The sequence below is a fragment of the Pseudophryne corroboree genome, chromosome 9, assembly GCF_028390025.1.
Source record: "Pseudophryne corroboree isolate aPseCor3 chromosome 9, aPseCor3.hap2, whole genome shotgun sequence".
Lineage (NCBI taxonomy): Eukaryota > Metazoa > Chordata > Amphibia > Anura > Myobatrachidae > Pseudophryne > Pseudophryne corroboree.
Genome location: NC_086452.1, coordinates 476,512,169 through 476,527,050, shown reverse-complemented (window position 1 = coordinate 476,527,050; position 14,882 = coordinate 476,512,169). Strand labels below are relative to the sequence as shown.

General features: G+C 54.9%; 2 protein-coding genes across 6 annotated transcripts in view; one reads left to right on the top strand and one right to left on the bottom strand.

Moving 5' to 3' along the window:
- Positions 1 to 1,972, bottom strand: part of LOC134958672 (RNA-binding protein 6-like) — a 196,996-nt gene extending 195,024 nt beyond the window's left edge. For 3 of the 5 annotated variants that reach the window (XM_063941409.1, XM_063941412.1, XM_063941411.1), the window contains exon 1: positions 1,796 to 1,972. The gene's annotated coding sequence lies outside the window, so the exon portion shown is untranslated. The remainder of the gene's footprint in view (positions 1 to 1,795) is intronic. The other 2 variants (XM_063941410.1, XM_063941413.1) reach the window with 1 other exon arrangement.
- A 12-nt stretch (positions 1,973 to 1,984) lies between these two features.
- MON1A (MON1 homolog A, secretory trafficking associated) overlaps positions 1,985 to 14,882 on the top strand; it is a 37,020-nt gene continuing 24,122 nt past the window's right edge. The window contains exon 1 of the mRNA XM_063941420.1: positions 1,985 to 2,102. The gene's annotated coding sequence lies outside the window, so the exon portion shown is untranslated. The remainder of the gene's footprint in view (positions 2,103 to 14,882) is intronic.

Here is a 14,882-nt window from a genome sequence, read left to right as displayed (position 1 = left end):
TACTCCTTACTCTGACCAAGGAGGAACGTGACTAACACGTAAGATGGAACCACCCTAAGCCCCAGTGAAATGGTCCTGAGCAGACAGTAGGCATTACGCCGATTGTAAAAGCAAACACCACGGTGTCAGTTCAGTAACGCAGATCTGCCATTGACATCTGGTCAGTTGCTTTGGGAAGATTATAACAGCTTTTAGCAAATAGGAGCAGATCATTTGCCAACCTGGCTGATGAGGGACCACAAGTCTCAGCATATCTTGACAGACTTTAGCTCCTTGTGCTATAAAACAAAGACAAACTACTCAGTAAGCAGCCATTCTGCCCCGTACACTCACACCCGGTGTCTAGCCACCGCCCCGCTTAGACCGGCAAAACGCAGCGAACCAGACAACACCGGCAGCATCAAGCAGCCATGACAGGGTCACTGCGGAGTAGAGGAACGACGCAGGAAGCAGAGGTAGAGAAAGTACAAACTCAGTCTTAAGATAAATGTCCCTGCACTCCAGTAATAAGTAAATCTGTGGTGGCTATTCACATAGAACCAGCGTTACTCCAGGCAGAAGCCATGACGCATCAGGATCACGCGCTGCTTATCCCCATGTAAAGTGATCAGGAAGACAGCGAGGAGGGACATATCCCGCTATAGTGTTGTGTGTGCTGATTGTATGGCCTTTATTACCCACCATGGTCTCGCAGTGTAGAAAAAGTAAAATAAATAAAATAATGAGTGTTACGCTATCAGTGAAGAACAGCGGTAATCATAAAGTTATAGGAGGGATTCAATACCAGACATCGACAACGCGTCGACTCAGCATCGCAAGTTTACCCTTATGCCCCATAGAGATGTGAAATAAGTCTTGTCATGACTGTCGATAAGCGCACAACCAAGCATCGCACACCACGCCGAACTGAATCCCCCCCTTCGAGCTACAGAGCGCAGGTCCGGAAGCCTGTGGGATTTCACACATCAGGACGCCAGCGTATACCATGGCGCATAACAACTGGAAACAAGACAGGAATAGCACAGGGCTCTGTAATAATCACACAGAGGTAAGTGTCCCGCACAGGCTGACCACCCATAGGGTAACAGGCATGCGATACACAGGAAACACACCGGCTAGTCATACAGCAGACAGGTGCAATAAGGAACAACAAGCCTCAGCATGCTCACCAGCTTTACATCACACTTCAGTCACCTCTAGACAGCTAAAAGAGGTGGAACCACAAATCCCAGCAAGCCTGGTCAGCCATACAGCTCACGTAGACATCCTCTGCCCCTGAGGTGAAAGACTACCAGCATGCACTGCAAGCCATGGAGCAGATATGGGAGCCACTGACACCCCACCCGAGAATGGACCACAAGTCCCAGCATGCACACCTGTAACAGGCTGGTGAATAAGGTGGAACCACAAGTCCCAGAATACCATGTCAGCCTAGCAGCACACTGACACCCGTGGATAACGTGGAACCACAAGTCTCACAATACCCTGTCAGCTTAGTAGCACACTGACACCCGTGGATAACGTGGAACCACAAGTCCCAGGATGCACATCTGTATTAAGCTAGAAGATAAGGTGGAAGCACAAGTCCCAGGATGCCCTGCCGGCCTAGTAGCACACTGACCGCTCAATAGGGCGGAACCACAAGTCCCAGGATGCCTACCGGCCTTAGACACCCCTCAGTGCTGTGGAAGAGGTGGGAACACAAGTCCCAGCATGACGTCCAGGCCAAATGAAGAAAAAGCCTCTCAGCGACAGCGCCGAGGACCCCATCCGCCCCCCAGCCACGAACACTCACCTCACGCCGGCCGCACAGAGCCTTCAGTCCCGGTCACACAGCTCCGCTCCCTCCTGCCGTCCTCTTCCTCAGCGAAGGTGCGAAAACGGTCTTCCGCTGCAAGCCGGAAGTACGTCACTAGAGAGGCCGCACGGGGCATGCCGGGAAGTGAGGTCTTCTTTTCTCTCTGAGTCCCGTCAGCCACCGCGCCGCAGACAGAACCGCAAGTGCTGCTGAGAGGTGTGGTCTCAGTCAGCTTTGCATAGAACTCCATGCGGTGCATGCTGGGAGTTGTGGTTCCTTCTTCTGTCAGACCCAGACAGCGCAGGTGTAACCCCGAGCCGGAGGCGTCAGAGCCTACCCTGTATCTGTTATAGCGCTCCCTACTGTCTCCCCTCATCCCCACTGCTCCCTACTGTGTCTCCCCTCATCCCCACTGTCTCCCTACTGTGTCTCCCCTCATCCCCACTGCTCCCTACTGTGTCTCCTCTCATCCCCACTGTCTCACCCATCCCTACTGTGTCTCCCCACTGCTCCCTACTGTCTCCCCTCATCCCCACTGCTCCCTACTGTCTCCCCTCATCCCCACTGCTCCCTACTGTCTCCCCTCATCCCCACTGCTCCCTACTGTCTCCCCTCATCCCCACTGTTTCCCCCATCCCTACTGTGTCTCCCCACTGCTCCGTACTGTCTCCCCTCATCCCCACTGCTCCCTACTGTGTCTCCCCTCATCCCCACTGCTCCCTACTGTGTCTCCCCTCATCCCCACTGTCTCCCTACTGTGTCTCCCCTCATCCCCACTGCTCCCTACTGTGTCTCCTCTCATCCCCACTGTCTCACCCATCCCTACTGTGTCTCCCCACTGCTCCCTACTGTCTCCCCTCATCCCCACTGCTCCCTACTGTCTCCCCTCATCCCCACTGCTCCCTACTGTCTCCCCTCATCCCCACTGCTCCCTACTGTCTCCCCTCATCCCCACTGTTTCCCCCATCCCTACTGTGTCTCCCCACTGCTCCGTACTGTCTCCCCTCATCCCCACTGCTCCCTACTGTGTCTCCCCTCATCCCCACTGCTCCCTACTGTGTCTCCCCTCATCCCCACTGTCTCCCTACTGTGTCTCCCCTCATCCCCACTGCTCCCTACTGTGTCTCCTCTCATCCCCACTGTCTCACCCATCCCTACTGTGTCTCCCCACTGCTCCCTACTGTCTCCCCTCATCCCCACTGCTCCCTACTGTCTCCCCTCATCCCCACTGCTCCCTACTGTCTCCCCTCATCCCCACTGCTCCCTACTGTCTCCCCTCATCCCCACTGTTTCCCCCATCCCTACTGTGTCTCCCCACTGCTCCGTACTGTCTCCCCTCATCCCCACTGCTCCCTACTGTGTCTCCCCTCATCCCCACTATGTCTCCCCACTGCTCCCTACTGTCTCCCCTCATCCCCAGTCTCCCCCATCCCTACTGTGTCTCCCCACTGCTCCCTACTGTCTCCCCTCATCCCCACTGCTCCCTACTGTGACTCCCCTCACACCCACCGCTCCCTACTGTGTCTCCCCTCACACCTACTGCTCCCTACTGTGTCTCCCCTCACACCCACTGCTCCCTACTGTCTCTCCTCACACCTACTGCTCCCTACTGTGTCTCCCCTCACACCCACTGCTCCCTACTGTCTCTCCTCACACCTACTGCTCCCTACTGTGTCTCCCCTCACACCCACTGCTCCCTACTGTGATTCCCCTCACCCACTGCTCCCTACTGTGTCTCCCCTCACACCCACTGCTCCCTACTGTGTCTCCCCTCACACCCACTGCTCCCTACTGTGACTCCCCTCACACCCACTGCTCCCTACTGTGTCTCCCCTCACACCCACTGCTCCCTACTGTGTCTCCCCTCACACCCACTGCTCCCTACTGTCGCTTCTCATCCCCACTGCTCCCTACTGTGTCTCCCCTCATCCCCACTGCGCCCTACTGTGTCTCCCCTCATCCCCACTGCTCCCTACTGTCTCCCCTCATCTCCACTGTCTCCCCATCCCTACTGTGTCTCCCCACTGCTCCCTACTGCATCTCCCCTCATCCCTACTTCTCCCTACCGTGTCTCCCCTCACACCCACTGCTCCCTACTGTCTCCCCACAGCTCCCAACTTTGTCTCCCCACTGCTCCCTACTGTGTCTCCCCTCATCCCCACTGCTCCCTACTGTGTCTCCCCTCATCCCCACTGCTCCCTACTGTGTCTCCCCTCATCCCCACTGCTCCCTACTGTGTCTCCCCTCATCCCCACTGCTCCCTACTGTGTCTCCCCTCACACCCACTGCTCCTTGCTGTGTCTCCCCTCACACCTACTGCTCCCTACTGTGTCTCCCCTCACACCCACTGCTCCCTACTGTCGCTTCTCATCCCCACTGCTCCCTACTGTCTCCCCTCATCCCCACTGTCTCCCTTCATCCCCACTGTCTCCCCTCATCCCTACTGCGTCTCCCCTCATCCCTACTTCTCCCTACTGTGTCTCCCCTCACACCCACTGCTCCCTACTGTGTCTCCCCTCACACCCACTGCTCCCTACTGTGTCTCCCCTCACACCCACTGCTCCCTACTGTGTCTCTCCTCACACCCACTGCTCCCTACTGTCTCCCCCATCCCTACTGTGTCTCCCCTCATCCCCACTGCTCCCTACTGTGTCTCCCCTCACACCCACTGCTCCCTACTGTGTCTCCCCTCACACCCACTGCTCCCTACTGTGTCTCTCCTCACACCCACTGCTCCCTACTGTGTCTCCCCTCACACCCACTGCTCCCTACTGTTTCCCCTCATCCCCACTGTCTCCCCCATCCCTACTGTGTCTCCCCACAGCTCCCTACTGCGTCTCCCCACTGCTCCCTACTGTGTCTCCCCACTGCTCCCTACTGTGTCTCCCCACTGCTCCCTACTGTGTCTCCCCTCATCCCCACTGCTCCCTACTGTCTCCCCTCACACCCACTGCTCCCTACTGTGTCTCCCCTCACACCCACTGCTCCCTACTGTGTCTCCCCTCACACCCACTGCTCCCTACTGTGTCTCCCCTCACACCCACTGCTCCCTACTGTGTCTCCCCTCACACCCACTGCTCCCTACTGTGTCTCCCCTCACACCCACTGCTCCCTACTGTGTCTCCCCTCATCCCCACTGCTCCCTACTGTGTTTCCCCTCATCCCTACTGTCTCCCCCATCCCCACTGCTCCCTACTGTGTCTCCCCTCACACCTACTGCATCTCCCCTCATCCCTACTGCTCCCTACTGTGTTCCCCTCACACCTACTGCTCCCTACTGTGTCTCCCCTCATCCCTACTGTGTCTCCCCATCCCTACTGTCTCCCCTTATCCCTACTGCTCCCTACTGTGTCTCCCCTCATCCCGACTGCTCCCTACTGTGTCTCCCCTCATCCCTACTGCTCCCCACTGTGCCTCCCCACTGCTCCCAACTGTGTCTCCCCTCATCCCCACTGCTCCTTACTGTCTCCCCTCATCCCCACTGTTTCCCCTCATCCCTACTGTGTCTCCCCACTGCTCCCTACTGCGTCTCCCCTCATCCCTACTTCTCCCTACTGTGTCTCCCCTCAAACCCACTGCTCCCTACTGTGTCTCCCCTCATCCCCACTGCTCCCTACTGTGTCTCCCCTCATCCCCACTGCTCCCTACTGTGTCTCCCCTCATCCCCACTGCTCCCTACTGTGTCTCCCCTCATCCCCACTGCTCCCTACTGTGTCTCCCCTCACACCCACTGCTCCTTGCTGTGTCTCCCCTCACACCTACTGCTCCCTACTGTGTCTCCCCTCACACCCACTGCTCCCTACTGTCGCTTCTCATCCCCACTGCTCCCTACTGTCTCCCCTCATCCCCACTGCTCCTTACTGTCTCCCCTCCCCACTGTCTCCCCTCATCCCTACTGTGTCTCCCCACTGCTCCCTACTGCGTCTCCCCTCATCCCTACTTCTCCCTACTGTGTCTCCCCTCACACCCACTGCTCCCTACTGTGTCTCCCCTCACACCCACTGCTCCCTACTGTGTCTCTCCTCACACCCACTGCTCCCTACTGTCTCCCCCATCCCTACTGTGTCTCCCCACAGCTCCCTACTGTGTCTCCCCACTGCTCCCTGCTGTGTCTCCCCTCATCCCCACTGCTCCCTACTGTGTCTCCCCTCACACCCACTGCTCCCTACTGTGTCTCCCCTCACACCCACTGCTCCCTACTGTGTCTCTCCTCACACCCACTGCTCCCTACTGTGTCTCCCCTCACACCCACTGCTCCCTACTGTTTCCCCTCATCCCCACTGTCTCCCCCATCCCTACTGCGTCTCCCCACTGCTCCCTACTGTGTCTCCCCACTGCTCCCTACTGTGTCTCCCCACTGCTCCCTACTGTGTCTCCCCACTGCTCCCTACTGTGTCTCCCCTCATCCCCACTGCTCCCTACTGTCTCCCCTCACACCCACTGCTCCCTACTGTGTCTCCCCTCACACCCACTGCTCCCTACTGTGTCTCCCCTCACACCCACTGCTCCCTACTGTGTCTCCCCTCACACCCACTGCTCCCTACTGTGTCTCCCCTCACACCCACTGCTCCCTACTGTGTCTCCCCTCATCCCCACTGCTCCCTACTGTGTTTCCCCTCATCCCTACTGTCTCCCCCATCCCCACTGCTCCCTACTGTGTCTCCCCTCACACCTACTGCATCTCCCCTCATCCCTACTGCTCCCTACTGTGTTCCCCTCACACCTACTGCTCCCTACTGTGTCTCCCCTCATCCCTACTGTGTCTCCCCATCCCTACTGTCTCCCCTTATCCCTACTGCTCCCTACTGTGTCTCCCCTCATCCCGACTGCTCCCTACTGTGTCTCCCCTCATCCCTACTGCTCCCCACTGTGCCTCCCCACTGCTCCCAACTGTGTCTCCCCTCATCCCCACTGCTCCTTACTGTCTCCCCTCATCCCCACTGTCTCCCCTCATCCCTACTGTGTCTCCCCACTGCTCCCTACTGCGTCTCCCCTCATCCCTACTTCTCCCTACTGTGTCTCCCCTCAAACCCACTGCTCCCTACTGTGTCTCCCCTCATCCCCACTGCTCCCTACTGTGTCTCCCCTCATCCCCACTGCTCCCTACTGTGTCTCCCCTCATCCCCACTGCTCCCTACTGTGTCTCCCCTCATCCCCACTGCTCCCTACTGTGTCTCCCCTCACACCCACTGCTCCTTGCTGTGTCTCCCCTCACACCTACTGCTCCCTACTGTGTCTCCCCTCACACCCACTGCTCCCTACTGTCGCTTCTCATCCCCACTGCTCCCTACTGTCTCCCCTCATCCCCACTGCTCCTTACTGTCTCCCCTCATCCCCACTGTCTCCCCTCATCCCTACTGTGTCTCCCCACTGCTCCCTACTGCGTCTCCCCTCATCCCTACTTCTCCCTACTGTGTCTCCCCTCACACCCACTGCTCCCTACTGTGTCTCCCCTCACACCCACTGCTCCCTACTGTGTCTCTCCTCACACCCACTGCTCCCTACTGTCTCCCCCATCCCTACTGTGTCTCCCCACAGCTCCCTACTGTGTCTCCCCACTGCTCCCTGCTGTGTCTCCCCTCATCCCCACTGCTCCCTACTGTGTCTCCCCTCACACCCACTGCTCCCTACTGTGTCTCCCCTCACACCCACTGCTCCCTACTGTGTCTCTCCTCACACCCACTGCTCCCTACTGTGTCTCCCCTCACACCCACTGCTCCCTACTGTTTCCCCTCATCCCCACTGTCTCCCCCATCCCTACTGCGTCTCCCCACTGCTCCCTACTGTGTCTCCCCACTGCTCCCTACTGTGTCTCCCCACTGCTCCCTACTGTGTCTCCCCTCACACCCACTGCTCCCTACTGTCTCCCCTCATCCCACTGCTCCCTACTGTGTTTCCCCTCATCCCTACTGTCTCCCCCATCCCCACTGCTCCCTACTGTGTCTCCCCTCACACCTACTGCGTCTCACCTCATCCCTACTGCTCCCTACTGTGTTCCCCTCACACCTACTGCTCCCTACTGTGTCTCCCCTCATCCCTACTGTGTCTCCCCATCCCTACTGTCTCCCCTTATCCCTACTGCTCCCTACTGTGTCTCCCCTCATCCCGACTGCTCCCTACTGTGTCTCCCCTCATCCCTACTGCTCCCCACTGTGCCTCCCCACTGCTCCCAACTGTGTCTCCCCTCATCCCCACTGCTCCTTACTGTCTCCCCTCATCCCCACTGTCTCCCCTCATCCCTACTGTGTCTCCCCACTGCTCCCTACTGCATCTCCCCTCATCCCTACTTCTCCCTACTGTGTCTCCCCTCAAACCCACTGCTCCCTACTGTCTCCCCCATCCCTACTGCGTCTCCCCACTGCTCCCTACTGTGTCTCCCCTCATCCCCACTGCTCCTTACTGTCTCCCCTCATCCCTACTGTGTCTCCCCACTGCTCCCTACTGTCTCCCCCATCCCTACTGTGTCTCCCCACTGCTCCCTACTGTCTCCCCTCATCCCCACTGCTCCCTACTGTCTCCCCACTGCTCCCTGCTGTGTCTCCCCTCATCCCCACTGCTCCCTACTGTGTCTCCCCTCACACCCACTGCTCCCTACTGTGTCTCCCCTCACACCCACTGCTCCCTACTGTGTCTCTCCTCACACCCACTGCTCCCTACTGTGTCTCCCCTCACACCCACTGCTCCCTACTGTTTCCCCTCATCCCCACTGTCTCCCCCATCCCTACTGTGTCTCCCCACAGCTCCCTACTGCGTCTCCCCTCATCCCCACTGCTCCCTACTGTGTCTCCCCTCATCCCCACTGCTCCCTACTGTGTCTCCCCTCATCCCCACTGCTCCCTACTGTCTCCCCTCACACCCACTGCTCCCTACTGTGTCTCCCCTCACACCCACTGCTCCCTACTGTGTCTCCCCTCACACCCACTGCTCCCTACTGTGTCTCCCCTCATCCCCACTGCTCCCTACTGTCTCCCCTCATCCCTACTGCTCCCTACTGTGTCTCCCCACTGCTCCCAACTGTGTCTCCCCTCACACCTACTGCGTCTCCCCTCATCCCTACTGCTCCCTACTGTGTTCCCCTCACACCTACTGCTCCCAACTGTGTCTCCCCTCACACCTACTGCGTCTCCCCTCATCCCCACTGTGTCTCCCCTCATCCCTACTGTGTCTCCCCTCATCCCTACTGTCTCCCCTCATCCCCACTGTGTCTCCCCTCATCCCTACTGCGTCTCCCCTCATCCCCACTGCTCCCTACTGTGTCTCCCCTCATCCCTACTGCTTCTCCCCTCATCCCCACTGCTCCCTACTGTGTCTCCCCTCATCCCTACTGCTCCCTACTGTCTCCCCTCATCCCTACTGTGTCTCCCCTTATCCCCACTGTGTCTTCCCTCACACCTACTGCTCCCTACTGTGTCTCCCCTCATCCCTACTGCTCCCTACTGTGTCTCCCCTCATCCCTACTGCTCCTTACTGTGTCTCCCCATCCCTACTGCTCCCTACTGTATCCGTTCATCTCTAGTGCCCCCTATTCTGTATCCGTTCATCCCTAGTGCCCCCATTCTGTATCCGTTCATCTCTAGTGCCCCCTATTCTGTATCCGTTCATCCCTAGTGCCCTCTATTCTGTATCCGTTCATCTCTAGTGCCCCCTATTCTGTATCCGTTCATCTCTAGTGCCCTCTATTCTGTATCCGTTCATCTCTAGTGCCCTCTATTCTGCATCCGTTCATCTCTAGTGCCCCCTATTCTGTATCCGTTCATCTCTAGTGCCCCCTATTCTGTATCCGTTCATCTCTAGTGCCTTCTATTCTGTATCCGTTCATCTCTAGTGCCCTCTATTCTGTATCCGTTCATCCCTAGTGCCCTCTATTCTGTATCCGTTCATCCCTAGTGCCCTCTATTCTGTATCCGTTCATCCCTAGTGCCCTCTATTCTGTATCCGTTCATCCCTAGTGCCCTCTATTCTGTATCCGTTCATCCCTAGTGCCCTCTATTCTGTATCCGTTCATCCCTAGTGCCCTCTATTCTGTATCCGTTCATCCCTAGTGCCCTCTATTCTGTATCCGTTCATCTCTAGTGCCCTCTATTCTGTATCCGTTCATCTCTAGTGCCCTCTATTCTGTATCCGTTCATCTCTAGTGCCCCCTATTCTGTATCCGTTCATCCCTAGTGCCTCCTATTCTGTATCCGTTCATCTCTAGTGCCCTCTATTCTGTATCCGTTCATCCCTAGTGCCCTCTATTCTGTATCCGTTCATCCCTAGTGCCCTCTATTCTGTATCCGTTCATCCCTAGTGCCCCCTATTCTGTATCCGTTCATCTCTAGTGCCCTCTATTCTGTATCTGTTCATCTCTAGTGCCCCCTATTCTGTATCCGTTCATCTCTAGTGCCCCCTGTTCTGTATCCGTTCATCTCTAGTGCCCTCTATTCTGTATCCGTTCATCTCTAGTGCCCTCTATTCTGTATCCGTTCATCCCTAGTGCCCCCTATTCTGTATCCGTTCATCCCTAGTGCCCCCTATTCTGTATCCGTTCATCCCTAGTGCCCCCTATTCTGTATCCGTTCATCTCTAGTGCCCTCTATTCTGTATCCGTTCATCTCTAGTGCCCTCTATTCTGTATCCGTTCATCTCTAGTGCCCCCTATTCTGTATCCGTTCATCTCTAGTGCCCCCTATTCTGTATCCGTTCATCTCTAGTGCCCCCTATTCTGTATCCGTTCATCTCTAGTGCCCCCTAGTCTGTATCCGTTCATCCCTACTGCCCCTTATTCTGTATCCGTTCATCTCTAGTGCCCCCTATTCTGTATCCGTTCATCCCTAGTGCCTCCTATTCTGTATCCGTTCATCCCTAGTGCCCCCTATTCTGTATCCGTTCATCCCTAGTGCCCCCATTCTGTATCCGTTCATCCCTAGTGCCCCCATTCTGTATCCGTTCATCCCTAGTGCCCCCATTCTGTATCCGTTCATCCCTAGTGCCTCCTATTCTGTATCCGTTCATCTCTAGTGCCCCCTATTCTGTATCCGTTCATCTCTAGTGCCCCCTATTCTGTATCCGTTCATCTCTAGTGCCCCCTATTCTGTATCCGTTCATCTCTAGTGCCCCCTATTCTGTATCCGTTCATCTCTAGTGCCCCCTATTCTGTATCCGTTCATCTCTAGTGCCCCCATTCTGTATCCGTTCATCCCTAGTGCCCCCTATTCTGTATCCGTTCATCTCTAGTGCCCCCTATTCTCTATCCGTTCATCTCTAGTGCCCCCTATTCTGTATTCGTTCATCTCTAGTGCCCCCTATTCTGTATCCGTTCATCCCTACTGCCCCCTATTCTGTATCCGTTCATCCCAAGTGCCCTCTATTCTGTATCCGTTCATCCCAAGTGCCCTCTATTCTGTATCCGTTCATCCCAAGTGCCCTCTATTCTGTATCAGTTCATCCCTAGTGTCCCCTATTCTGTATCCGTTCATCCCTAGTGCCCCCATTCTGTATCCGTTCATCCCTAGTGCCTCCTATTCTGTATCCGTTCATCTCTAGTGCCCCCTATTCTGTATCCGTTCATCTCTAGTGCCCCCTATTCTGTATCCGTTCATCTCTAGTGCCCCCTATTCTGTATCCGTTCATCTCTAGTGCCCCCTATTCTGTATCCGTTCATCTCTAGTGCCCCCTATTCTGTATCCGTTCATCTCTAGTGCCCCCATTCTGTATCCGTTCATCCCTAGTGCCCCCTATTCTGTATCCGTTCATCTCTAGTGCCCCCTATTCTCTATCCGTTCATCTCTAGTGCCCCCTATTCTGTATTCGTTCATCTCTAGTGCCCCCTATTCTGTATCCGTTCATCCCAAGTGCCCTCTATTCTGTATCCGTTTATCCCAAGTGCCCTCTATTCTGTATCCGTTCATCCCAAGTGCCCTCTATTCTGTATCCGTTCATCTCTAGTGCCCCCTATTCTGTATCTGTTCATCTCTAGTGCCCCCTATTCTGTATCTGTTCATCTCTAGTGCCCCCTATTCTGTATCCGTTCATCTCTAGTGCCCCCTATTCTGTATCCGTTCATCCCTAGTGCCCCCATTCTGTATCCGTTCATCCCTACTGCCCCCTATTCTGTATCCGTTCATCCCAAGTGCCCCCTATTCGGTATCAGTTCATCCCTAGTGTCCCCTATTCTGTATCCGTTCATCCCTAGTGCCCTCTATTCTGTATCCGTTCATCCCTAGTGCCCTCTATTCTGTATCCGTTCATCTCTAGTGCCCTCTATTCTGTATCCGTTCATCCCTAGTGCCCCCTGTTCTGTATCCGTTCATCTCTAGTGCCCCCTGTTCTGTATCCGTTCATTCCTAGTGCCCCCTATTCTGTATCCGTTCATCTCTAGTGCCCCCTATTCTGTATCCGTTCATCTCTAGTGCCCCCTATTCTGTATCCGTTCATCCCTAGTGCCCCCATTCTGTATCCGTTCATCTCTAGTGCCCCCTATTCTGTATCCGTTCATCTCTAGTGCCCTCTATTCTGTATCCGTTCATCCCTAGTGCCCCCATTCTGTATCCGTTCATCTCTAGTGCCCTCTATTCTGTATCCGTTCATCTCTAGTGCCCCCTATTCTGTATCCGTTCATCTCTAGTGCCCCCTATTCTGTATCCGTTCATCCCTAGTGCCCCCATTCTGTATCCGTTCATCTCTAGTGCCCCCTATTCTGTATCCGTTCATCCCTAGTGCCCCCATTCTGTATCCGTTCATCTCTAGTGCCTCCTATTCTGTATCCGTTCATCTCTAGTGCCCTCTATTCTGTATCCGTTTATCCCTAGTGCCCCCTATTCTGTATCCGTTCATCTCTAGTGCCCTCTATTCTGTATCCGTTCATCTCTAGTGCCCTCTATTCTGTATCCGTTCATCTCTAGTGCCCTCTATTCTGTATCCGTTCATCTCTAGTGCCCCCTATTCTGTATCCGTTCATCCCTACTGCCCCCTATTCTGTATCCGTTCATCTCTAGTGCCCCCTATTCTGTATCCGTTCATCCCTAGTGCCCCCATTCTGTATCCGTTCATCTCTAGTGCCCCCTATTCTGTATCCGTTCATCTCTAGTGCCCCCTATTCTGTATCCGTTCATCTCTAGTGCCCCCTATTCTGTATCCGTTCATCTCTAGTGCCCTCTATTCTGTATCCGTTCATCTCTAGTGCCCCCTATTCTGTATCCGTTCATCTCTAGTGCCCTCTATTCTGTATCCGTTCATCTCTAGTGCCCTCTATTCTGTATCCGTTCATCCCTACTGCCCCCTATTCTGTATCCGTTCATCTCTAGTGCCCCCTATTCTCTATCCGTTCATCTCTAGTGCCCCCTATTCTCTATCCGTTCATCTCTAGTGCCCCCTATTCTGTATCCGTTCATCCCTAGTGCCTCCTATTCTGTATCCGTTCATCCCTAGTGCCCCCTATTCTGTATCCGTTCATCCCTAGTGCCCCCATTCTGTATCCGTTCATCTCTAGTGCCCCCTATTCTGTATCCGTTCATCCCTAGTGCCCCCATTCTGTATCCGTTCATCTCTAGTGCCTCCTATTCTGTATCCGTTCATCTCTAGTGCCTCCTATTCTGTATCCGTTCATCTCTAGTGCCCCCATTCTGTATCCGTTCATCTCTAGTGCCTCCTATTCTGTATCCGTTCATCCCTAGTGCCCCCATTCTGTATCCGTTCATCTCTAGTGCCTCCTATTCTGTATCGGTTCATCTCTAGTGCCCTCTATTCTGTATCCGTTTATCCCTAGTGCCCTCTATTCTGTATCCGTTCATCCCTAGTGCCCTCTATTCTGTATCCGTTCATCCCTAGTGCCCTCTATTCTGTATCCGTTCATCTCTAGTGTCCTCTATTCTGTATCCGTTCATCCCTAGTGCCCTCTATTCTGTATCCGTTCATCCCTAGTGCCCTCTATTCTGTATCCGTTCATCCCTAGTGCCCTCTATTCTGTATCCGTTCATCCCTAGTGCCCTCTATTCTGTATCCGTTCATCCCTAGTGCCCTCTATTCTGTATCCGTTCATCTCTAGTGCCCCCATTCTGTATCCGTTCATCTCTAGTGCCCTCTATTCTGTATCCGTTTATCCCTAGTGCCCTCTATTCTGTATCCGTTTATCCCTAGTGCCCCCTACGTGCGTCAGTGTAACCCAGTGCCCATTATCTGTTTACATTTATTTCAAGTACCTCAGTCTGTGCGGAATTATCTTTAATGCTGTGTAAAGTAAAACTACCCCTTCTAATGTGTTTTATTATAATTTCTCTATCGTCCTAGTGGATGCTGGGGTTCCTGAAAGGACCATGGGGAATAGCGGCTCCGCAGGAGACAGGGCACAAAAAGTAAAGCTTTTCCAGATCAGGTGGTGTGCACTGGCTCCTCCCCCCATGACCCTCCTCCAGACTCCAGTTAGATTTTTGTGCCCGGCCGAGAAGGGTGCAATCTAGGTGGCTCTCCTAAAGAGCTGCTTAGAAAAAGTTTAGCTTAGGTTTTTTATTTTACAGTGAGTCCTGCTGGCAACAGGATCACTGCAACGAGGGACTGAGGGGAGAAGAAGTGAACTCACCTGCGTGCAGGATGGATTGGCTTCTTGGCTACTGGACATCAGCTCCAGAGGGACGATCACAGGTACAGCCTGGATGGTCACCGGAGCCGCGCCGCCGGCCCCCTTGCAGATGCTGAAGTCAGAAGAGGTCCAGAATCGGCGGCTGAAGACTCCTGCAGTCTTCTAAAGGTAGCGCACAGCACTGCAGCTGTGCGCCATTTTCCTCTCAGCACACTTCACACGCAGTCACTGAGGGTGCAGGGCGCTGGGGGGGGGCGCCCTGGGAGGCAAATGTAACCTATATAAAGGCTAAAAATACCTCACATATAGCCCCCAGAGGCTATATGGAGATATTTAACCCCTGCCTGGATTCACTAAATAGCGGGAGACGAGCCCGCCAAAAAAGGGGCGGGGCCTATCTCCTCAGCACACGGCGCCATTTCCTCTCACAGCTCCGCTGGTCAGGACGGCTCCCAGGTCTCTCCCCTGCACTGCACTACAGAAACAGGGTAAAACAGAGAGGGGGGGCAAATTTATGGCGATATTTTG